The sequence below is a fragment of the Oreochromis niloticus genome, linkage group LG14, assembly GCF_001858045.2.
Source record: "Oreochromis niloticus isolate F11D_XX linkage group LG14, O_niloticus_UMD_NMBU, whole genome shotgun sequence".
Taxonomy (NCBI): Eukaryota; Metazoa; Chordata; class Actinopteri; order Cichliformes; family Cichlidae; genus Oreochromis; species Oreochromis niloticus.
The window spans coordinates 35793817-35818641 of record NC_031979.2 but is presented as its reverse complement, the minus strand read 5'-3'; the positions used below and the strand labels follow the sequence as shown (position 1 = coordinate 35818641).

Below are 24825 nucleotides of genomic sequence, written 5' to 3'. Positions count from 1 at the left end.
GTCTGGCTCCAAAGCAACCAAAATACTGGCTAAACGGTTAAAATCAATACAAATAAGTAATGCAGTTAATAAGATTAGAGATCCAAACACTAAGGAACTACTATATGAACCAACACAGATAAAAAATGCCTTTCAAAAATATTATAAAACATTGTATAACCAACCCGATCAGGAAAACGGACAAGAAATTGAAGAGTACTTGGATCAGTTAGACCTTCCTTCTATCGGGATAACTCAAAATGAATTTTTAACTAAACCAATCACTAAAGAAGAACTGGATAAGGCAATAAGGAGATTGAAACCTAACAAAAGTCCAGGGAGTGATGGATACCCCAATGAGTGGTATAAAACCTTTAAAGAGGACCTGGCTCCTATTTTGATAAATTCTTTTAACTTTCTTTGCAAACTCCTTTGACTCTTTTAACTGGACACTAAAACATGCTAAAATTCCACCCTCCTGGAAAGAAGCCATTATATCAGTCATACCAAAAGAAGATAAAAACAAGGAATACTGTGAGTCTTATCGTCCAATCTCCATCTTAAATGTGGACTATAAATTATTTACATCCATAATCACAAGACGCTTAGAGCTGTTTCTCCCAGATCTGGTGGATGAAGACCAGACAGGATTCATTAAGGGGCGACAAACACAAGATAATATACGACGCACATTGCATATAATTAACGAAGTTAATAAAAAGAAAATCCCAACAGTTTTAGTGAGCTTAGATGCTGAAAAGGCCTTTGATAGAGTTTCTTGGATGTTTCTTTTTGCAGTCTTGAAAAGAATGGGCTTCAACAGCCTTTTCATTGAGTGTATACAATCCTTGTACTACAGGCCATTGGCTAGAGTTAAAATAAATGGGGACCTGACAGACAGTTTTGAGCTCTTCAGAGGAACCAGGCAGGGTTGCTGCCTGAGTCCAGCCCTTTTTGCTCTGTACATCGAGCCTTTGGCTCAGTATATACGGCAAAGTGCAGACTTAAAAGGGGTTTTAGTTTCTAAAATTGAACAACAAATAGGTCTCTTTGCAGATGATATAATTATATATTTACAGGATCCTGATACGGCCTTTCCCCAACTGATTAAAGCATTAAAATATTTTGGCAAAAATTCAGGGTATAAACTAAATATTTTAAAGACCCAAGTACTTTGTGTGAATTATTTCCCCAAAGATTCAATTCAAAATGAATATAAATTAAAATGGGACTCAAATAAGATTAAATACTTAGGTGTCTATCTAACTAGCGAAATAAGTACACTATACGAGGCAAATTATGTAAAGATAAGTAATACAATTCAAAAAGATTTGACTAAATGGGCTCCCCTTGTCATGGACCTTAGTTCAAGAATAGAGGCAATAAAAATGAGTGTGCTTCCTCGACTACTGTATCTATTCACTTCATTGCCAGTCTATATACCAGATGCACAATTTGTTAGATGGGATAAATTAGTTAGTAGATTCATTTGGAAAGGGGTAAAGCCAAGAATAAGATTTAAAACACTCCAATTAAGAAAAGAAAAAGGAGGACTTGCCCTCCCAAATTTCAAGGAATATTTTTATGCAGCCCAACTGAGATATATTGTTTACTGGTGCTCACCGGATTACACCTCAAAATGGAAGTGTATAGAGATAAATTATTGCTCATCATGTGATCCACAAGCAAGATTGGGAGAGGAAACTATACAGCCTACGAACGTAAATCTCATTACTGAATTCACTATTAAACTCTGGTGGATTATAGTGAAGAAATATAGAATTATAGAAGACTGTAAACTACTGATTTGGCCTGCATACTCTCAAAAATTCCAAAGTGGACAATGGGATAGTACATTCTTAAGATGGGTCAATAAAGGAATTACAGCAATGAGCACATTAATAGACGGGAAAACATTCAAATCCTTCGAGAATCTACAGAAACAATTTGGACTGGAAAAATCAGACTTATTTAGGTACTTTCAATTAAGACATTTTTACAATACAGAAATTAGGAAGAAGCTCTTGAGAGAAGGAAGCCATATAATAGAAATAATAACAGGCGCATATAAAAAAACTTCCACCAAGAATTTTAACGAAATTATATAATGGTCTGCAAAATTTGAATAGGAATGAAACATTATATATCAAACAAAAGTGGGAATCTGAATTACATCTTGAGTTGTCAGAGGATGACTGGCGATCCGTATGTCTCTCACAGCATAATTCTACCAGCTCTAGACGATGGAGAGAATATGGCTGGAAAAATGTGATTAGGTTCTTTATTACTCCCCATATTAAAAGTAAGCAGCTGAAAATACCCCAACATAGCTGGAGATTATGTGGAGACCGCGACGCCAATCATTCCCATGTGTTTTGGAAGTGTAAACATATCAAACCATATTGGGAAAGTATTGCAGTAACAATGAAGAGAGTGCTGGGGTACGAAGTGCCGTGTGAGGCACGAGTAATGTATTTTGGATTATGGGAAAATGTAAGAAAGGAGGACCAATACTTGTTCAAAATTATGTTGTTGTCAAGCAAAAAGGTAATAACAAAAAACTGGTTGAAAAGTGACCCTTTAAAATTGGAAGAATGGACAGATGTAATCGAGGAAATATATGTAATGGAGAAAATGACCTACACTCTGAGACTGAAATCTGACAAACATCGAAAACAGTGGGCAAAATGGATAGCCTACAAGACTTATTCAGCCCCATAAGGCGGATGGCTGAGCCCCGAGAGAATGGGGCCCCTCTATTCCCCACTTTGCACTCAAATAGGTTATGATTGTGGATGGAACCGGACCTGCCGGTGAGAGGACCGGAACTTGGGCTTTCCTGGCCCCATCTTTATATATATGCGTATATTTACTCTTTATTCTCTTTCCCCCACAGATTAGGTGTATGTTATAACTTTTAGTTTTTTTTGTTTGTTTGTTTTTGTTTTTTTTGTTTTGTTTTTTTGTTTTGTTTTGTTTTTGTTTTTGTTTTTTGTTTTCTTTTTTGGTCCTTTTTTTGTTTGTTTGTTTTTTTGTTTTTTGCTTTGTTTTTTTTGTTTTTGTGTTCCTTTTCAGACTTTCGTCTGCGTGTACTGTTAATTTGGAAAAGCACAAAATAAAAAGTTAAAAAAAAAAATGAAGATAACATTGTATATATTGTGTTTTATCTTTATGCTTTGTGTGAACAACTAAGGTGTGCTGCTTATGAAATCCATGAAGTGCTACAGAGAAAATTAAATTATATTTATGTAATCAACACATTTTGAACTCTTAAAGAAATATAACAAAAGGAAAGACACCAACCTGAACTAAAATGATCCATGTAGCAAACAAAAACTGTTGTCAGCCGCCTCCCTTATATCGCCTTTGGGCTGTTGGAGCCTTGACCTGACTCTTAAAAAATAATTGGAAAAACGCTCTATGCTGCTGAAAAATGAAAAATAGATATTTGCAAAATTCTGCCTAAATATGTATTTTACCTGGTCATATGATTGTTGGGTTTTTCTCTGTATTTATTATTGTGCTATCTACTGTACAATATAAAGCGCCTTGAGGCAACTTTTGTTGTGATTTGGCGCTATATAAATAAAATTGAATTGAATTGAATTGAATTGAATTAATGCGTGCGGCGGGGGCGTGGTTTGCAGCGCCGCTGCAGGGGAGGCGGACGCACCTGAGACACCCGCAATCACGCCTCGCTGCCTTTACGTCTGCGCTATCTGTGCTGTTGTGCTGTTGGTGGTGATGTCGGGCTGTGAGCTGAAAAGCTACAGCCGGCTGTATGCGTACAGCAACCGTGTGTGAAAAGTGCTCAATAAAGAGATGCTCAAAAGCATGCTCATGGAAACATCGTCGGGTCTGCCGTGATTTGTTTACAGTGGGACTTCTGCTCCTGAGCCTCTGCGCACAGAGTCCGCAAATCGGGGCTATACGAAGTCAGTTTACGCAGGACTGTGAGCTGTCATCTGTCAGGCGTGAGCGGTGTTTGTCTTTAACATAGTTCACGGTGGAGAACAGCTGCTGACATAATGTGGATCCGAAGATCCATAATTGGCCTACCTGGGGTTGAAAGTCTCGATAAATGCACGGCGTTTAGGCGGGTATACCGGCTTCCGCGAGTGTGACTCTTATTTTGAGCGATGAAAAAATAATAGAATATAATTTTATTTTTATATTTCAATATCACAATAATCTTCCAATTTAGAACTACAAGTTAAAAAGAACTAACATAAATAAAATACACTTCAGCTAAATACTTCTAATTTATTTGCCCAAACCACGCGGAGCCGCAGTATAAGGACTAAAGAGCCGCATGCGGCCGACCCCTGTGTTAGACTTTCTTTGCAAGCCGCAGCAAGTCAAAATTTCCACTGTGAAAAAACCACCCAACCCAACTGCTCCATCTTCTCTGGGGAGAGGGTGGAGACTGAAACATGACTAAGGTAGCAAACAGCAACACCTGCAAAGCACTCATAACACTTAGAATTCTACACTCGTGCAGCGTTAGCTCATTGTTGTTGAAGACTTGCTTGTGGGAACAAACAGTATCTTTTCATGGATGATCAAAATCTTTTCATCAACCTCACTTAAAATGGAAAACAATGATACACCTGAAAATATGGAGCCAAATAAAGAACCAGAAGGGGAAGAACTGGAATTGAAATGTCTCCTTAGAAAAAGAATCTCGCACCTATACCTATGGATACCATCGACCCAGTGAGGATGTAACTAATCTTTATTTATTATTTATTTAATTGCTTATTATTTATTTAATTGATGCATTGTTGAAAATCTGGAGCTACATATACATATGCCACATGTGTTTTTACTGTCTGTCTCATGTTGCTATTGTTGGTATTGTCTTTGTCTATTCTGTTACATATATTGAGAGTAAAGAAAAAACCACAGCCCAATCCCTTGTATGTGTACACTTGACAAATAAAACAGAGTTTGATTCTGATAATGTATTTTATGTATTTTGTTTTTATCTTTATTTATTATTTAGGCCCATTGGTGAACCTACTCCCAGTGACACGTTCACAAGTGAGAAAGTCTTTAAAGCAGTCTCCCAAGGAAACACAGCAGAACTTCATGGCCTGCTCGAGTACCTGCAACGTCATAATAAGTGACTTACAAGCCCAGAATTCACAGGTAAATAATGGGGACAGTCTTTATAGCAGGATATGACTATATCCTGCTATTATGCTTTGTAGTGAACATGTTTGTCTGTAGTGTGTCCTCAGAAATATCCGGTACAGTAAATGCAGTTTAGTACTGGAATAGCAGGATTGTTTGGTTAATAAAAAATGTGGACTCCATTAATAAACAAAGGACTGGAGAAGAGGAGTGGTTTGTTCTTGCGTGGTGATACTTTCCCAAGTAAATTAAGAAGTTATTGCAGTATGAATTTAAGATTGTATGAGAAATTGTCAAGAAATAAGTAATTTGTTCAATTCTTTCAGATGAAGGAAATGGAAAAACAGCACTCCTGAAAGCTTTGCTGAATCTGAAGGATGGAAGAAACGACACTATTGAAGTCATCCTTGACATAGCAGAGAAAACTGGAGATTTAGAATAGAATAGAATTCAATAGAATAGAATTCAACTTTATTGTCACTGCACATGTCACAGGTACAGGGCAACGAAATGCAGTTTGCATCCATCCAGAAAGTGCTTTAGTCGTGATATAGATATATTACAATATATATTAGCAATAATAGAGATGTGTAAGTATATTACAGAAATGGGTCTATTATGGTATGTTATAATGTACACAGTGTGAAGTATGTTATGAATATTCTATAACTATAAGTATGTACAGGCTGTAGTGAGTACAAGCTATGTACAGGCTATGAACAGGATATAAATATGAAATAAAAACTATACAGAAATCTGAGATATACAGTTATACAGAATGTGAACTATGTAAGTTATAAACAGTTGTGGGATTAAAAATTATCGTATGTACAGAATGATTATCTACACAGAACTATACAGTAGTGGTAAAGTGCTAGTGGTTGTGGGTGTGTGTATGTTCAGTCCATGAGTTTAACGTGGGTCAGATGTCAGGAGGCAGAGTTCAGGAGTCTGACAGTTGTGGGGAAGAAGCTGTTCCGGTACCTGGTGGTCTTAGTCCGGAGGCTCCTGTAGCGCCTCCCAGAGGGCAGGAGGGTGAAGAGTCTATGTGATGGGTGACTGGGGTCTTTGATGATTTTCCCAGCCCTTTTCAGACACCGCTTCCTGTAGATGTCCTTTATGGCAGGAAGTGGTGCTCCGGCGATGCGCTGGGCAGTTTTCACGACCCTCTGCAACACCTTCCGGTCTGAGGCAGAGCAGTTCCCGTACCAGACTGTTATACAGTTGGTCAGGATGCTCTCGATGGTGCAGCGATAGAAGTTCACCAGGATGTCTGAGGACAGGTGGTTCTTCCTCAGAGTCCTCAAGAAGAAGAGGCGCTGGTGAGCAGAGATGGGCAGTAACGCGTAATCTGATTACTTTTTTCAAGTAACGAGTAATGTAAGGGATTACTATTGCAAAAACGGTAATTAGATTACCGTTACTTTCACGTAGGAACGCTGCGTTACTGCGTTACTAAAACCGTGATTTTTTGCGAGAACGTCTCATGACAGTGACGTAAGCGAGTGCGACGTTCGTGACAACAGCTGTCTGCAGATCATAATATATCGAGTGCGGGACAGAGTGTAGCATGCAGCGTTTAAAGCGTGGAAGTACTGACCTTATTTTGAGTTTGATTCCATAAAAAGTGACAAAAACATTAGTGTCCGTTGTGCATGGGAAGAAAACTTCTTTTTACAGCGAAAAAACCCCTAAACTTCCAAGCAAGCACCGAGTGTACTACGACGTAATGTGAAATTCACAGAGAAACTCGTGGATTCTTCCACTGACCGCTGCAGCACACCTGCACCAGGGTAAACCTCCGCCTACCCCAGTCCTGCTTTACAGGTGAAAATAGAGCAACAGGACCGCTAGTCTTTGATTTTATTTATTTTCTGCTGTGTTTTACTTGCATCTATTTGAAAGAGTGAGTGTAAACACAAAAACATATTTTATTTTATGTGCTGGAATGTGCAGAAAATAGGTTTAAATGTTAAACAAATTTCTTCCAGTCAGAGAATGTTGCATATAATTAAATTTTTGCTTGATGCATAAAGTTAAAAGATTAAAACTAATAAAACAAGTTTTAAAAAGAGACTTTTCCATTTGATTACATTTTGTATGATGGATTATGCAAAACAAGTAGAATTGGGCTGAAAGATCTATCGCTTTATCACCTATTCAGGTTGTAAATCGTGTTTGTAAAAAGTAACTAAGTAACTAAGTAACTAAGTAATTAATTACTTTTGAAAATAAGTAATCAGTAAAGTAATGGGATTACTTTTGGGGGGAAGTAATCAGTAATTAGTAACTGATTACTTTTTTCAAGTAACTTGACCAACACTGCTGGTGAGCCTTCTTGACCAGCTTGGAGCAGTTGGTCGTCCAGATGAGATCCTCGGAGATGTGGACTCCCAGGAACTTGAAGCTGCTCACACGCTCCACAGCCATCCCCTTAATGTGGATGGGTGGATGTGGGTCAGCATTCCTCCTGTAGTCCACGATGAGCTCCTTAGTCTTCTCGGTGTTAAGCAGCAGGTTGTTTGTGTCGCACCACTCAGCCAGACGATCCACCTCCTCCCTGTAGGCGGCCTCATCGTTGTCACTGATGAGGCCAATCACCGTGGTGTCATCTGCAAACTTAATGATGGTGTTGGAACCATCAGCAGGTCTGCAGTCGTGGGTGAAGAGGGAGTAGAGGAAAGGGCTCATCACACAGCCTTGTGGTACACCGGTGTTCATTGTGATTGTTGATGAGCAGCGGTTATCCAGTCGGACATGTTGGGGGCGGTTGGTCAGGAAGTCCAGTAACCATTTGCAGATGAGGGAACTGATGCCCAGGTCTGTCAGTTTCCTGATGAGTTGTGAGGGGTGGATTGTGTTGAATGCTGAACTGAAGTCTATAAACAGCATTCTGGCGTAGGTGTTGTTGTTGTCCAGGTGTGAGAGGACAGAGTGCAGTGCGATGGAGACTGCATCCTCTGTGCTCCTGTTCTGGCGGTATGCAAATTGGTGGGGGTCCAGGGTGGGGGGGAGACAGGATTTGAAGTGTGCTAAGACCAGCTGCTCTAAGCACTTAGTGATGATGGGGGTGAGGGCTACTGGGCGGTAGTCATTGAGGCTAGATGGGTTGGAGTTTTTGGGTATCGGGACGATGGAGGTGGATTTGAAGCAGGCCGGTACCACAGCGTGGGCCAAGGACAGGTTGAATATGTCTGTGAGCACTCCTGCAAGCTCCCCAGAACACGCTCTGAGAACACGCCCGGGGATACCATCAGGACCTGCAGCCTTGTGGACATTGATCCTGCTCAGCACCACTCCTACATCGGTGGGGGAGAGAGTCAGAGGTTGGTGGTCTGGCGTCATGTCTGTTATGGTTGTGGTTGTGGGGTTCCCTCGCTCAAAACGAGCATAAAAGTTGTTGAGCTCGTTGAGGAAGGAGGCATCAGAGGATGTGGGGGAGGGTTTGGTGGTCCTGTAGTCTGTAATGGTCTGGAGTCCTTGCCACATGCGTCGGGGGTTGGAGTTGGAGAAGTGTTCTTCTACCTTCTTTTTGTAATGGTGTTTGGCTTTTTTGATGCCCTTCTTTAGATTAGCCCTGGCTGTACTGTAGGCGTGTGCATCTCCTGACCTAAAGGCGGTGTTGCGGGCCTTCAGGAGGAGACGAACATCCCGGTTCATCCAAGGCTTCTGGTTGGGGTACATGGTGATCCGTTTCTGGGTGGTGACACTGTCTGTGGTTTCGGAGATGTAATCCAGTACAGATGAGGCGTACTGGTCCAGGTCTGTGTGGGTGAACATATTCCGGTCTGTGTTTTTAAATCTGTCCTGGAGCACTGCGTCTGTCCCCTCTGGCCACACTTTAATTGTCCTCACAGCAGGTTTCACACGTTGGATGAGTGGTGAATACCTAGGTGTGACGAACAGGGAGAGATGGTCCGATTGTCCAATGTGGGGGAGGGGTGTTGCTTTGTAGGCTCCAGCCAAGTTGGAATAAACATGGTCTAAAGTCTTGTCTCCTCTGGTGTGGCAGGAGACATGTTGGTGGAATCTGAACCGGGAGGACTGTCTTTAAGTTGGTGTGGTTGAAGTCGCCAGCAACAATAAAAGCAGCCTCGGGGTGGTTATTCTGGTGTTTGTTAATGGCTGCAGAAAGTTCTTTCATGGCCAACCTAGCATTAGCGTCGGGGGGGATATATACTGCAGTGAGTATGATCGAAGTGAGCTCTCTGGGGAGATAATAAGGTCTGCATTTGACCATTAAAAACTGCATTAGGTGAGCAGTGACTCTCAGTAGTAGTGGAGTTCATGCACCAAGCATTGTTAATATAAATGCACAAACCTCCACCTCTGGTCTTGCCAGAGTCATCTGCTAGCCTGTCGGCTCGGTGTGTGTGGCGTCCTGCTAACTCGATAGCATTGTCCGGGCAGCTGTTGTTCAACCATGTTTCGGTGAAAAACATGACATTTGAGTCCATAATCCGTCTGTTGTTAGTGATGGAGAGCCGTATCTCATCCATTTTGTTTGCCAGAGAACGGACATTGGCGAGGAAAATACTAGGTAAAGGCAGCCGATGTGGTGTTAGCTTTAGCTTAGCCCGTAGCCCTCCGCGCCTACCTCGCCTTTGTTTACGTTCTCGGCGCCGTCTGCGTGCACTTCCGCCCAGCCGGGGAGAGTGGGCAGCCTCCGGTGTTCTGGAGATCTCTGGGATGAGTCGGAGATCGGCGATAAAACTGTTGGAGTTATGAGTCCAGATGTCCAGAATCTCTTGTCTGCTGTAGGTCAGCAACGCACAGCAATTCTGGATGAATAATCCGGTTAAAAGTAGATAAAAAAACCCGCTAAATAGCAGATTCTGGAGAGACACTGAGCCTCGCGTTGTTCACGCGCCGCCATCTTGGTCGAAAAAAAAAAAAAATTAGATCAAAATTAGAAAATTTGATCAATGCATCTTATACAGATCGTAACTATAAAGGTATGTGGGGGGAAAAAACCTGGTGGTCTTGCTCAATAGCTCACATTTTCGCAACATAACAAAGATAGCCTGTTTACTATAACAACAAAACCACGCCTATAACAGGTCAGACAGCTTTGCATGTTGCCATTGCCAGAGACGGACCTTTGAGCATGTGAAGCTGCTAGTCCAGAAAGGAGCAGATGTGGAAGCCAAAGCCAATGGAGAGTTTTTCCAGCGTCATGCTGAAATTGGCTTTTATTTTGGTGGGTAATTTCATATTGGTGTTAACAAGCTACACTTTCTGTCTCAGTTGTTTATGGCTAAGTGTTATCTCTAAGCTCATCTGTTTGTGTTTCCATTAGGGGAGCTCCCTCTGTCATTGGCTGCCTGCACCAACCAGCCTGATATTGTGTCCTTTCTCATGGAAAACCCTTACAGAAGAGCTGACGTGACTGACAGAGACTCACGAGGAAACACTGTTTTGCACACCTTGGTGGTCATAGCAGACAACACAAAAGAAAACACAGATATAATTGCAAAGGTGTATGATGAAATACTTGTTCAACACAACAAGCTTGACAAAAAAGTCCAGTTGGAAGAGATTGAAAATAATGATAGTATGACTCCTCTAAAACTGGCAGCTAAGCTCGGCAAGATAGAGGTAGGTCTGTGTGACGTATGAGACACACACATACCGTTTTTGCTCACGATCACGTTTTTGTTTATAATAACAATGCACCGTGACAGCTCGTTCTGGTCCAGCCAGCCTCCCGCTCGACTCTGCCGTCGCTATATAGACGCACAGAAGGAAGACACTCATGACACAATCCCCACCACCTGTGGCTCACCTGCCTCCCGGTACCACCCCCCTGAGCTCACCGCTCCACCCCTCCCCTGCAGCTACGCCAGGGACCACACCTCCGCCTCACACCCCCACCGCCCGACTGAGGCCGAACCTACTCCCCCCCCCCCCCCCCCCCCCCCGCAAGCGAGAGAGGAAATCGGCCACAGCCATCTGCGCCCCCAGCCTATGGACCACCTTGAACTTAAAGGGCTCTAAAGCCAGATACCACCGGGTGATCCGGGCGTTGGCATCCTTCATGCGGTGGAGCCACTGCAGCAGGGCATGGTCCGAGCAGAGGGTGAATGAGCGCCCCAGGAGATAATAGCGGAGGGAGTCGACCGCCCACCGGATAGCCAAGCACTCTTTCTCCACAGTGCTGTACCGCCTCTCCCGCTCAGACAGCTTCCGGCTAATGTAGAGCATGGGCCGGTCGACCCCCCGTACCTGCTGGGACAAAACAGCCCCCAGCCCTCTGTTCGAGGCGTCAGTCTGCAGAACAAAAGGGAGGGTAAAGTCAGGAGTGTGGAGCAGCGGCTCTCCACAGAGAGCTTTCTTCACCTGCACAAACGCCGCCTGGCACGGCCCCGTCCACTGGACCAGATCCGGAGCACCCTTGCGGGTGAGCTCAGTCAAGGGGCTGGTCAGCTCCGCAAACCCCGGCTCGAAACGGCGGTAGTAACCCGCCAGCCCCAGGAACCGTCTCACCTCCTTTTTCATCTTGGGGCGCGGGCAGGATGCTAAAGCCGCCGTTTTCTCTACCTGTGGACGCACCTGCCCGCCTCCCAAGTGTTACCCCAAATACTGAACCTCCCTCTGTCCAACCGCACACTTCTTCGGGTTGGCCGTGAGCTCCGCCTGCCTCAGGGACTCCAGGACTGCGGCCACCCGCCGCACATGCTCCGCCCAGGTGTCACTATGGATGATCACATCATCCAAGTAGGCGGCAGCATACGCAGCGTGTGGACGCAGCACCCGGTCCATGAGGCACTGAAAGGTGGCCGGGGCCCCAAACAAGCCGAACGGAAGCGTGACGAACTGGTACAAACCGTACAGAGTGGAGAAGGCCATTTTCTCCTTGGACTCTGCAGACAAGGGAATCTGTCAGTAGCCCTTGGTTAAATCCAGTGTCGTGAAAAAACGGGCCGTGCCTAACCGGTCCAGGAGCTCGTCGACCCGGGGCATGGGATAAGCATCAAACTGTGACACCTCATTCACTTTGCGATATTCGACACAGAACCGTATAGACCCATCCTTCTTCACCATTAGAACGATGGGGCTACACCAGGCGCTGTGCAACTCTTCTATTACTCCCATCTTCAGCATGTCGGCCAATTACCTCTGAACGATTTGCCTTTTGTGTTCAGGGAGCCTGTAGGACTGTGAACGCACCATCACGCCAGGCTGTGCTTCAAAATGATGCTCAATGAGAGACGCTCGGCCGGGCAGGGGGGAGAACACGTCCACAAAGCGCTGTTGCAAAGCGGCAACATCCGCTCTCTGGGCCTGTGTGAGATGGTCATCACAATGGAGGGAGGCGGGAATGATAGAATTTGGCACCTCCGGCCCCAACTCATCTCTCTCCTTAACCAGGCTCACCAGAGAAGCAGACTCAGCCTCCCTCCATGCTTTCAGGAGGTTGAGGTGATAAATCTACGTGGCCCCTTCCCTGTCCGACCGTGCGACCTCATAGTCAACGTCCCCCACTCGCCGTGTGACCACAAAGGGACCTTGCCATTTGGTGAGTAACTTTGAGCTAGAAGAAGGGAGTAATACAAGCACTTTGTCTCCCTGTGAAAATTTCCTGAGTCTAGCCCCTCTGTTATACAGGCGCTGCTGATGCTGCTGAGCCTGGAGCAAATTCTCCCGTGATAACCTCCCCAAAGTGTGGAGTTTCGCTCTCAGGTCCAACACGTACTGAATCTCGTTTTTTGCGGGGCTCGGACCATCCTCCCAGCTTTCTTTAATTAGGTCGAGCACCCCACGTGGCTTCCTGCCGAACAGCAGTTCAAAGGGAGAAAATCCCGTGGAGGCCTGGGGCACCTCCCGCACTGCAAATAACAGAGGGTCTAACCAACGATCCCAATTTCGTTCATCCTCGTGAATGAACTTACGAATCATGGACTTTAAAGTCTTATTCAGTCGTTCCACCTGCCCGTCAGTCTGAGGGTGGTAGACGCTGGTCCGAATAGATTTAATGCCCAACAATTCGTACAGTTCACGCAGTGTGCGAGACATGAACAACGTGCCCTGGTCAGTCAGTATCTCTTTCGGGATACCGACTCGGGAGATGACCTGAAACAGGGCCTGCGCCATGCTCTTCGCAGAGATGCTTCGCAGTGGCACTGCTTCCGGGTATCGCGTTGCATAATCCACCAGAACTAGTACAAAGCAATAACCGCGTGCACTCCGGTGAAACGGCCCGATGAGGTCCATGCCAATACGTTCGAACGGGACCTCCATTAGAGGGAGCGGGAGCAAAGGCGCTTTTGGAATGGCCGGCTGATTAACAAGTTGGCATTCCGGGCAGGACGCACACCAGCAGCGCACATCCGCATGGATGCCGGGCCAATAAAATCGGGCCGTTATTCGCTCCAGAGTTTTGTCATATCCCATATGCCAGGGGTCAACTGATGACACGACCAATGCTGGACTGGCCATCGGGCATTTGCTCGGTGGCCCGGTGACTTTTTTTCCCCTTTGTAACGGTATAAACAATGAAAGGTGGTGGTTTGGCCAGATGCTGGTCGGTGTGTAAAAATAACTCAGTTGTTTGGTGGTGGCTATGGCGGAGCTTCCTCAGATTCAGTAAAATTAGCAAGTGGTGGAGGCCAGCAGGTGGATGAGAGAAAGGGGAGGCAGGAGGAGGAGAGACCCGAGGCAGCCGCCGGTCCGAGTGTCAGGTGAACCAAACTTCAGGTAAGAAGTTATGACCTGCAGTCTATCTGGGTCAGATATAAACCAAGTTTAGGAGGAGTTTATTTTCGTTGTGCTGACTTTTTACAGTCAGTTACAATAACTCGTACTACGTGCTAGCTAGCATGACGGAGTTTCTATACAACTGGGTGAGTGCTGTGATGTTAGTGATACCATAGTGAACTGTATTTTATTCATAAGGTTAGTTAGTAGAGTTGCCTATAAAAAGACGGAATCGTCCCTCATTCAGAGAAAATATTACGCTTTTCGTACTAAGGTGAAAAGGAACACAGTTTGTCCCGTACTTTAGCTAAAATGAAAAAAGACACAAAGCTGGAGTTATTCTGTGTTTACGCTGCACAGCTGCCTCTTCTCCTCTCATTCTCTCCCCTCCCTCTCCTGTTGCTACGTCAATCATGAAACGATCAATGATCAGCTGATCGGCTTTTCTCTCTTGTTTGTTTATCGCCCACTTTGCGCCAGAAAGAGGAAACCAGCGGATGTAGCGCAAAACAACAGCAGCACGTTTAAGCTTGATCAGCTGTTGTTAGAATTTATTTAATATTAATTTCTAGTATCAGCTGATGTTTGCTGGAGCTACAGCTGTAAAAGCTGCTGGTCATGATGGTTTGTATATCTGGTGAGAGGGAGACATGAAGATGAAACCAGGAGATGTCCTTACTGAATCATCAGAGCTGAACAGGTGATGGAGAAACAGGTTTACCTTTTAGGTGACATGAATGAGTTGAAGGGAAGTTATGAACTGTTTCTGAGAGAAAAATAACACCAGGATCCTTTTCTAAGTAGCTGACAGCTGGTAACTGTGCAGGGGCGGGTCTAGCAAAGCTTTGCCAGGGGGCCAGGTAGGGCATTAACAGGGAAAGGGGGGCACAAAGAAATACTTTCTTATTCTCATTTAAAATGTCTGGCTGTTATTAAATAATTATCTGAATCTTACAACCAAAGTTTTTATCTGACATAAAATGTATAGAAATCATACATATAACATCGAAGTAGCTGGAATCCATGCATGTTCATGGAGCTTGCATTTTCACCTGCTGGACATCACTACCTGACAAGTTTAACTGTCTTCAGAACATAGCAAAGGCCTTATTGACAGTATTGGGCTCTACATATCTGTGTGAGCAGATTTTCTGTCACATGAGCGTCCTCGGGTAGCCGTCTGAATGCTGGACACTCGTAGACCTGTGTCTCTGAGTGGGAGACCAGAAATCACATTAACATGTGTGTCTCTGTATTAACAAACATGCCATATTGGCCTAGTTTATTTTTCTTATCATTGTTGTGAGGAGACCATAAATAGCATTTGTATTTTCTGTATTTGCTGTTATGGAGTTCTTGTTATGGATAAAAAGTGTCTTTTTTTTTGTTTCAAAATAGCTGATAACTATTCGCTGATAGCTGCCAACATCTGCGAACAAATATAATTCTATAAAGTGGTTCTATATAGTGTGTAACTGTTAATATAGAGCGTTATTAAATTTATTGCTAATGCAATCATATGGCACACTGACTTCTGAGGAAATTTTAAATGGCACTCGCCATCAGAAAGGTTGCCTACCCCTGCCATATGCCCTGCCATGGGGTTATAATGAGCCGCCTGGAAAATTATTTCCCAGCGGCCTCGTAGCACCGACAACTGGGTGTGCGTCTCCTCCTTGCGAGCGTCACAACTCACTCGATATAAAATGTTAGATTTGTATTGTGATTGCCATTTATCCTTAGAAATATTTACTCATATATGCTTAGAAGTATATAATCATTTGTAGATTGAAAGAATGTCTCATCCTAGGAGGTCTGTAACAACTCTGTGTAGCATGAAGAGGGGAGTGCGTTCACTCCTCTTCAGAGTGTTCTGGCATAGATCACACACCTCCTAGGAGAGGTCGTATCTTCTCCTGCTGATATATGGTATAGCAAACACACATATATCTGTTTGAGTCTAAGAGCCTTTTGTTCAGATGTACCGCTAGACTCCTGGCACCAGCTTTGGGGAGTCTTCCTGGGGTTACATCTTGACCCCATACACACACAGATACACACACACACACACACACAGGGTATTCTTTGTTCACATGCATACCTATATAAGATGTCATATGTTAATGAACCTATGCATATTCATGTAACCACAATAAAAGGAGTGCTATGGGGAACCTGGCTGAGAGTCTGACGGAGGTCAAGTGGGTGGAACGACACTTGGCTCCAGGCAGGCCTCCCTCATGCATGAGTACTACAAGGAACTTTGCCTACTTGTGTCTTGTTTTTGCTGTGTAGCAAATTGTCCTGAACGTTCCAGCGAATAGGTTTATGCTACAAACCTATCATAACCTATCTTTTAATAACACGAAACGTGGGTAGGTCCGCGCGGCTTCATGGCGCACCACATGACCATCAATCTCAATCACTTGATCGAAGGCTGAGCGTAAGGTGTCGTCACGAGACTGTTCCAGTGGGAAATCTCCCTTGGGGGTAATTTCCGGAGCCGGCGGGTCGTCCCTTGAAGGGCCCGCCGTCTCCCCCTCCCCGGAGTCAGCGTCGGACGACCCTGCGTCACCGCTGAGCGCCGCGCAGACACTACACGCTACCAATGGTCATGATCGCATCCCCGCATAATGTCCCAACAGCTGATGAAACCCCAGCCAATTCGTGCCCAAGATAAGGGGATGCGACAGGCGCAGGCTAACCGCAGCCTTAACTCTATGCGTTTTGCCCCTATATTTTAACAACAGTGACACTATGGGATACTTGTGCACATCACCATGAACACACCTCACCTCCACCCACTCCGCCTCCAGCAATGCCCCGGGGCGAACCAAGCTTTGGTGCACGAGGGTCTGCGTACAGCCCGTGTCCACCAAAGCCTGGCGTATACCCCCTTGAGCTCTTACCGGAATGCTGTATGTCTCTCCTGGACCGGGGGAGGGTGCTGGGGCACCGGTGACACGGAACACCTGCCCCACTTCCATCAGTGGACAATCCCTCCTCAGGTGTCCAGGCTGCGCGATCCCTGGGGAGGCAAAGTGGAAGAAAACGGGCTCGTAGGACTCCACGCCGGGGCCCATTCTCCCGGCACCAGCGCTGGAGCCCGTCGGCGCGGTGCTGGTACCGGGCCCTGCTTGCCAGGCAGCCGGCTGGCTCCTCCTGGCTCCACTGCTTTGGCGGCCAGGTGATCCTCCGCTAGCGTAACCGTCACCTCCAGCTTGGCAGGTCTATGACACCGGACCCATCTCGCCGTCTCCGCCGGCAGCCCCTCCACAAACTGCTCCAGCATGATTTTGTACACCAGCTGGGCTTCTCCCGCCGACTGTCCCAGCTGCAGCCATCGCACTGCCGCGTCGTGGAGCTTGCGAGCCCATGCAAACGGCCGATCCTCCCCAGTCAGCCTGCAGGCACGGAACCACCGGCATTGGTCTTCCGGGGCAAGGCCCATCCGGTCCAACACGGCCCGGCACACGTCGTCGAAGCTGCTCCGCGAGGCTGGCGGCAGGCCCAGGGCCGCCGTTTGAGCCTCCCCCAACAGCAGTGGGATCAGCCGCGAGGCCCACTCCGCTCACGGCCACCGGCACGCCTCCGCCGTCGCATGGAGCGCCTCCAAAAAAACCTGGGGATCGTTACAGTCCCCCATCCTGTGCATCGCCGGCGACAGAGGCAGCGACAGAGGCAGCGACAGAGACGGCGACAGCGGTGGCGGCAGAGGCGACGCAGAAGCCCCGACCAGTTGCTCCAGGACCTTGGTCTGGTGGTCCAAATGTTCCTGGAGCTTCATCAGATGTTCCCGCTGGGCCACGGCACATCATCGCCAACTCTGCCAGCATCTGTGCCAACAACTGCACAGGCTGAGTGGGCGACGCATCATGGGGGTCAGACATTCCACACTGGGTTTCGGCACCACTTGTGACCAATGTTCCCTCTAATTTTTCATGTGTCTGAGCGAACACACAAACTCCCTGAGCGATCCCTTGGACCACTGTGAGCGACATCAGACGTGTGCACTGTGGTCACGCCAGCACCTAATCCATCCAAGTTACATGGTTTATTAAAATCAAATCAAATTACAGCAGTTACATTTATGTTAGACTACTTTTAATGAACTGTTTTAGCCCATTTACAATGAAAATGTAAAAAAAATCTAGTCATTGACCTGTGTAGTATGTTAACACTATTGGAAGTAAAAATAACTTGGAACTCCAATTTCGAAAACACAACTTTCTTTTTTTTTTTTTTTTATAAAGCTCTGACTTGTATTATGAGTATGAGTCTGTGGTCTGGGAGAGAGTCCTGTAACTCTCTGTCTGCAAAATATAGTATATAATGACCAATGCTGGGCAATTAATTATATAGTTACTTTTTTGAAGAAGTAACTCAGTTTGGCAAACAACAAAGTTTTTTGCAGCTTTTTTTTTAATGCAGCCAAGGCATTTTTAAATAAACATTTCAAACTATTTACAGAACAATCAGCTGTTCTGCATGAAATCTGATGCCACACACATTATTTGTGCCACTCGAAAAAATAATTTCTGTCCACTATGAGATAAAGGAGAACAACAGCCTGATACCTGCAGGCCTGACAACAGGAGATGTATCACTCCTGTAACACCTGTAACATTCAGCAGTCGCCTCATTGTTCTGACACACACAACAAAACTATTGACTAAACTACACACTAACTACACACTAACTACACAAGATTTGCGCTAAACGTCTCAAATCTCTCACATCTCAGAACACCGCCGTCACTCCTAAAAATTCCCCCCGTTTCTTAACAACTAGATGCCACGTTGCCATATCATTTTTTGATTGGTCGACATGGTACTTTTTTGGACGAATAGGAAAGGGGGAGCGGGGGGGTTTGTTTTTGCTCACAGGCGGAGAGTGCTTTCGATCCTTTTTTCTTATAAAACGCCGTTTTTACCGTTTCTTCCCGCAGTAAATATAAACAACAATAGTATTCAGGAAGAAAACCAAACATTGCATATTTTTTTATCACAACTCTGGTTTTACGTGGCCTATCAACACAATTTAAAAACTGGTATAAAGTCCACACTTTTTCCGTCAATTGTTCCGTCTGTCCTGCTCACATCTCCAATGGTTGTACACGTTGTCATTAACGTGGCTTCACTCCACATCAGCCACGCCGCTTTGTTAGCTAAAACTCCAGTGTCGGCACTTAACACTAGAATTACTGAGCCTTTTTTCCCTGGTGCAAGTCCCTACTACTAGATTTACTAGCCTGCGCAAATTTGCGTAAATTCCCCCCGACCTTAACACCTCTTGGCACCCCGCTGAGATTTTCACAGGTCTTCAGCTCCATTGTTCTCTTGCTTTTGTTGTGCAAACACACCCTCCCCCAAACCCTAACCATGAGAGATTCAGGTCTTTCCTTCCCTGCAAGGCTACTTTCCTTCCTTACCTGCAGTGTACAATACACCATGGTAGTTTCTATGTGCAATATTTCTCATATGCAATATTAGTTCTTGTCAATCCTTGTCACTACATTGCATGCCTGTCCATAAACATATATACACAGAGTTGTACATATATTTATATAGCCACACCTTATATAATATGCATAAAGTCTAGTTATACACACAGACACATCTATATATATCTAGATATATATATCTATATATATAGAGATATATATATATATACATACATGCACACACATAGATGGATAGATGGATGGATAGATAGATATATGTGTGTGTATACATACACCAATATTTTTGAATACACGTGTCCATATATATGTTTCCAGATTGTTTGTATAGTGCACTTTCTATACCATGCTCTGTCCACTTTTTTGCAATGACAATGCAGATTTTCCACTTGTGGGACAAATAAATGCAGATTTGCTGGGTGTGTGTGTGTGTGTGTGTGTCTGTGCAACATTGGCATTTGTTTACTCAGATCCAAGGCAGGCCAAACCTCTGTGTTACAACCTACATACAAAAGACACACATTCACAATATATGGGTACACAAGTCTGTTTTATTTCAAAGTGTTTCAAACTTTACAGCGTTTGCAGACCCAGTGTCCATCATCCCTGCATTTGGCACAGGTGAATTTCTGACATGTTGCACAGGTAAACCTGCTTCGATTCCTGTTGCAGCTCTCTTGCACCTGGCACTGCGTTGTCTTTACAGTCCCTGGCACAGCAGCTGCAGCAGCCTGCCTCTGTGCTAATATTTCCTTGTGCTGCATGAATCGTCAATGAAATTGCTGAGCTAAAAGACTCAGAAACAATCTTCTTTTGCCTGTCCACCCTGTACATGCCTTGTACAAAATGTAGGCATTCACTGCTGCCAGGTCCAGCATATTGTAGAAAACCGCTACTGGCCACCTGCGTGTTGCTGCTCTTACGGAATACATCCGTGCCGTTTGGTCCAACACGTCTACACCACACTGTAAAAGCAGAGAGAGAGAGTCATGAGTATATGTTTTTTTCTATAGGCCTGTATAGCACACATCAGAAAACATTGTAGCACTGGTGTAAAATTGTACACACATTCACATACCTTCATGTGGTTATAGTCTGTTATCGTGTTGGGTTTCCTCTTTCTGCCGTCACCGATCGTCACGTCTTGGTGCATGGAACTTAGAACACACACAGTCTTGTTTTTTTTAGGTGCATAAATTGTCAAGGACACACTGCCACTTCTAAGCACTGAAGTGGAGAATACCTCTCGCTTTGCAGTATCTTTTGCAAGTTGAGGAAGTTCACGCCGGACTTTATTCACCGTGTCCAGTAACGTTGTTTTGCGCTGCAGCAGTCTGTGTGACAGTAACAGTGAAGTAAAGAAATTGTCCGTTGTGACATTTCTCCCATCATCCAAAAACAGCTCCATCAGTTTCATGACCACGTTCTCTGCCAGCCTCTCTCCCTTCTGACAACTGGGGTCTTTTCCCAAGAAAGGAGATGCACTGCAGACATATTTGGTGTCCAAATCCGTGGCCATCCAGAACTTGATCCCAAATTTGTCTGACTTGGTTAGGGTGAATGGATGGAATGGACAACGAACCTTGGTAGGGAACAGCTGTTCCCTACCAAGCATTTGTTGCAGCTGGCAACAACGGTCGTGCATTCAGTATAGCTGTGACTTCCGCAAGAAATGTGGTCAAAATCTCATGAGTAAGTTGAAGCATTTCTACCAGGCATTTCTGAAAGTTGTAACACAGAGGTTTGGCCTGCCTTGGATCTGAGCAACTCTGAGTGAGCAAATGCAAATGTGCCAGGCCTCAAGGATAATGGGTGGTTTGCACAACAAAAGCTGGAGGAGAAACAAGCTGACAACCTGTGAAAATCTCAGCAGGGGTGCTTAACACCTCGGGACTTGCACCAGAAAATAAAAAAGCCAGTAATTCTAGGGGGTGCTGGGTTTAGGGAAGTTACGCAAATTTGCGCAGGACGCTGTCATAGCCTGTCAACGACGTTGATTGGCTGCGTATATACGAATGTGAATTGCATTATTGGCTGGACTATAGGATAAGGTGGCATCGTTCTAATCCCATACAGGAGCAGCCAGTCACTTACTAACTAACACTGCAAAACAGAATTGTTAAAGTATTAATTCTAATTTCAATTCAGGTTAGATTTTTTTTTTGTGCGCAACGCAGATTTTCTGTGCACAGAGACCATGCCAGCAGTGCGCAATTGCGCACGTGCGCAGCTTAGAGGGAACATTGCTTGTGACATATGCGACACACACACACCGTTTTTGCTCACGATCACGTTTTTATTTATAATAACAATGCACCGTGACAGCTCGTTCCGGTCCAGCCAGCCTCCCGCTCGACTCTGCCGTCACTATATAGACACACAGAAGGAAGACACTCATGACACAATCGCCACTACCTGTGGCTCACCTACCTCCCGGTACCACCCCCCTGAGCTCACTGCTCCACCCCTCCCCTGCAGCTACGCCAGGGACCACACCTCCGCCACAAACTATTTTCTGCTAAATGTCTGTTTTGACTTGATGGAACAGTTTTCTTCAACAGTCTGATTTATCATGTGTACACTGCCTTCTAACACTAAAATAAAACCTGTTAAAACGGGGGATCTCAGGGGATATGTTTGAGGGTTCTGACCCATTCCCATATGCCAAAGCTTTTGTGCTACTTTTTAATGTTTAAATAAAATTAAGAAAAATTCAGCAAAACAATAGGTAATAATGTTTGGCAGGTAAGAAGTTGTATTACACTATGTAGCTGTTGCAACATGTTTAAATTTTGATATGTTGCAATATATGACAGATTCTTTCAAGCAGACTTGAGATTAAGTGATTATCTTACACTAATTTAAGTACTTCTTTATAAAAAAATAAAGATGAAATAAAGATTGTATCACGATGCGAAAATTATATTTACCGCCCTACATGTTATTATTATAAGTAATGCAAAATTACTTAAATCTGTTTAATGGCATGTTTAAAGGTGACATTCAGCAACAGAAAGCTTGTATTTGTACACACCTTGGCTGTAGCTACAAATGCATTCAGAGCTGCAGACCTATGTTTTGAGTACATTACAGAAGATAAAGTTAAGACATTCATAGGCAGCAGGACTGACATGAGATGATGATGTGAGCCAAATGACTTGCCTTTAGTTCCCATTTAAATTCAAACTTTAGAGTAAGCGCTCTTAAAGAATGTAACTAATGGTGCCGGTTCTTTGTGCTGCAGAACAAAATAATGAGCAATATAAGAATCGCAATACAAAGTTAAGAGTTTCAATTGTAATGAGGTTTCTCACATGACGTAATGCACACATTGCACTGCACCAAAATCTCTTAGTGATTCCTTTAGGTGCTAGCAGATTGCCACTGTTGCCTGTAGTTTTTCCATACTTGTCTGCAAATGCAACTTGAAAAAATGAAACGTAAACTGGAAACGGAGAATGGTAAAAATTGTGTCTCAAAGCTGCAGCAACCACTCTCAGCTGGTTGGGTAATACTCACATTCTCCTCATGGCTGGTGGTTATCAGAGAGTCACGGAGGCCTGTGTGAATGGGGCCTTATCTACTTGATTTTATACAGTCACCATGATTGTCACACAAGCAAAACAGCAGACAAGTTAAGGTCACGTGATTAGAGGTCACATGTATATAATATAGACCTCTGCCTCCACAGACGTTGGCCTGAGTCCCCCTGAGCAATTTAACAACTGGATTGATGAATCGCTTCAGTTAATAGTAATGTCCCAGGTGGCATTAATGGTCATTTAACAAAGGTTTATTATGACCTGACCTACTTACAGCAAGCACTGAAAATAAAAATGATAATGTCTCTGAGATAGATCTTTTCCTTTCTGCTCTCTCATTTGCCAGCTGTTTAGGCACATGCTGCATCGAGAATTCATGGATGAGGAGACAAGGCCACTATCCAGGAAGTTTACAGAATGGGTCTACGGACCTGTTCATTCTTCACTTTATGACATGACCTCCATTGACACCAATGAAGAAGACTCTGTGTTAGAGATAATAATTTTTGGGAGTGAGATTCCGGTGAGAAATTCCAATTTTGACCTCATTTTAATTTATTTTATGATATTTCTATGCTTTATTCCCTCCAATGTTTTAGATAAAGTAGGAAATTGACTGCTGTGGGGTACGTTTGTAGAGGCAGTAGTGCCTTTTAAACAATGATTGAAACAGTGTTGAATGTGCTCAGATGAAACTAGAGATACTCTATGCATAGGCAGTGTAGAGTGAAATTAACAGTAGTAAAATCCTCTTGCCTCACTGTGCTTAGATAGTATTGCATGGGATAAATTTAGCAAATATTAAATATATGATGCAAAATTTTAAAAATCATACTAGTTATATTTTAATAAAGGAGTAATCATGTCTGGAACAGCACAATTGGGAGCTCAATCTGCTGAAGTATAAACTATGATGGCAACAAATTAAACAGAAGGAATTAAGTATTTTAACCTCCTATGACCTTGCATCCACATATGTGGACATCACATTTTGGGTTCTCTAGACCAAAATACTACCGTATTTTCCGCACTATAAGGCGCACTTAAACTCCTTTAATTTTCTCAAAAATTGACAGCGCGCCTTATGTATGAATTCTGATTGTGCTTATTGACCTCCAACCGATTTTATGTGGTACATGGCACTTAAAAATCTGTCAAAAAATGTTTGTACGACTAAACATTGATGGATTATCGGAGCATTACGGCTACCGTAGTCAGAAGCCTCCCGAAGTAATCTGGGTCCAAAACTCCGTCCACTTCAGGTCCCAAAGTCAAGTGAACACTGCGGCATCACTGAGAGTTAAAAACTGTCTAAATTCTTTCATCTTTAATAGAATGATCAGTGTTGCTGCTTTACCAGGTGTAACAATTAAGTTTAACATTCAGAATTTATTACATTTAACTGAGTTAGAAGTTAGCAGGAAGTTAGCTTGCTAGTTTCCACCTAAACATGATATACCATGTTCTGACAGAGATTTCTGAAATAGTTAAAACGTACAGCTCTGCTATCACTTTCAACATAAATGAAGACAGGAAACTAAACAGCAGTGACGTTTGTAGGGTTACTGCAGTTGGGCTAGCTGGTATATAATGATGTGCTACGTTATTGCTAGCCACATAGCTATGTTAGCATAACATAAACACATTGAAGCTGGAGGATGAACGCTAACTTTTTTCCACTCGATAAAAGTTAACGAGAGGGTTCCTGATGGTTAGGGACAAATGCAATCGCATGGCAGGATGCTGTAAACGGACCAAACTTCAGTCACGAGAACAACTGAGATAATCCATCCACAATACGAGGTTAGTCATTAATATACTGCAACAACATGGGAATAGAGCAGCTGCGACAGAATTCAACATTAATGAATCAATGGTACAGAAATGGAGGAAGCAAGAGGAATGAGTTGAGTAAAGTTTGACTTATCTGACTGTTTTGTTTCGCTTAATGCGCCTTATAATCCGGTGCGCCTTATAGTCCGAAAAATACAATAAATTTTGCTCTACAAG

The 24825-nt window shown here is 44.1% G+C and overlaps 1 long non-coding RNA gene and 1 pseudogene across 1 annotated transcript; one reads left to right on the top strand and one right to left on the bottom strand.

Annotated features, from left to right (window-relative positions):
* Positions 1–24825, top strand: part of LOC102076156 (transient receptor potential cation channel subfamily V member 1-like) — a 34963-nt pseudogene that overhangs the window by 7751 nt on the left and 2387 nt on the right.
* On the bottom strand, positions 20082–20486 carry LOC112842124 (uncharacterized). The gene is made up of 2 exons (XR_003213781.1): positions 20352–20486; positions 20082–20238 (listed from the first exon to the last, which is right to left on the bottom strand). It is a non-coding gene; the product is annotated as an uncharacterized LOC112842124 (long non-coding RNA).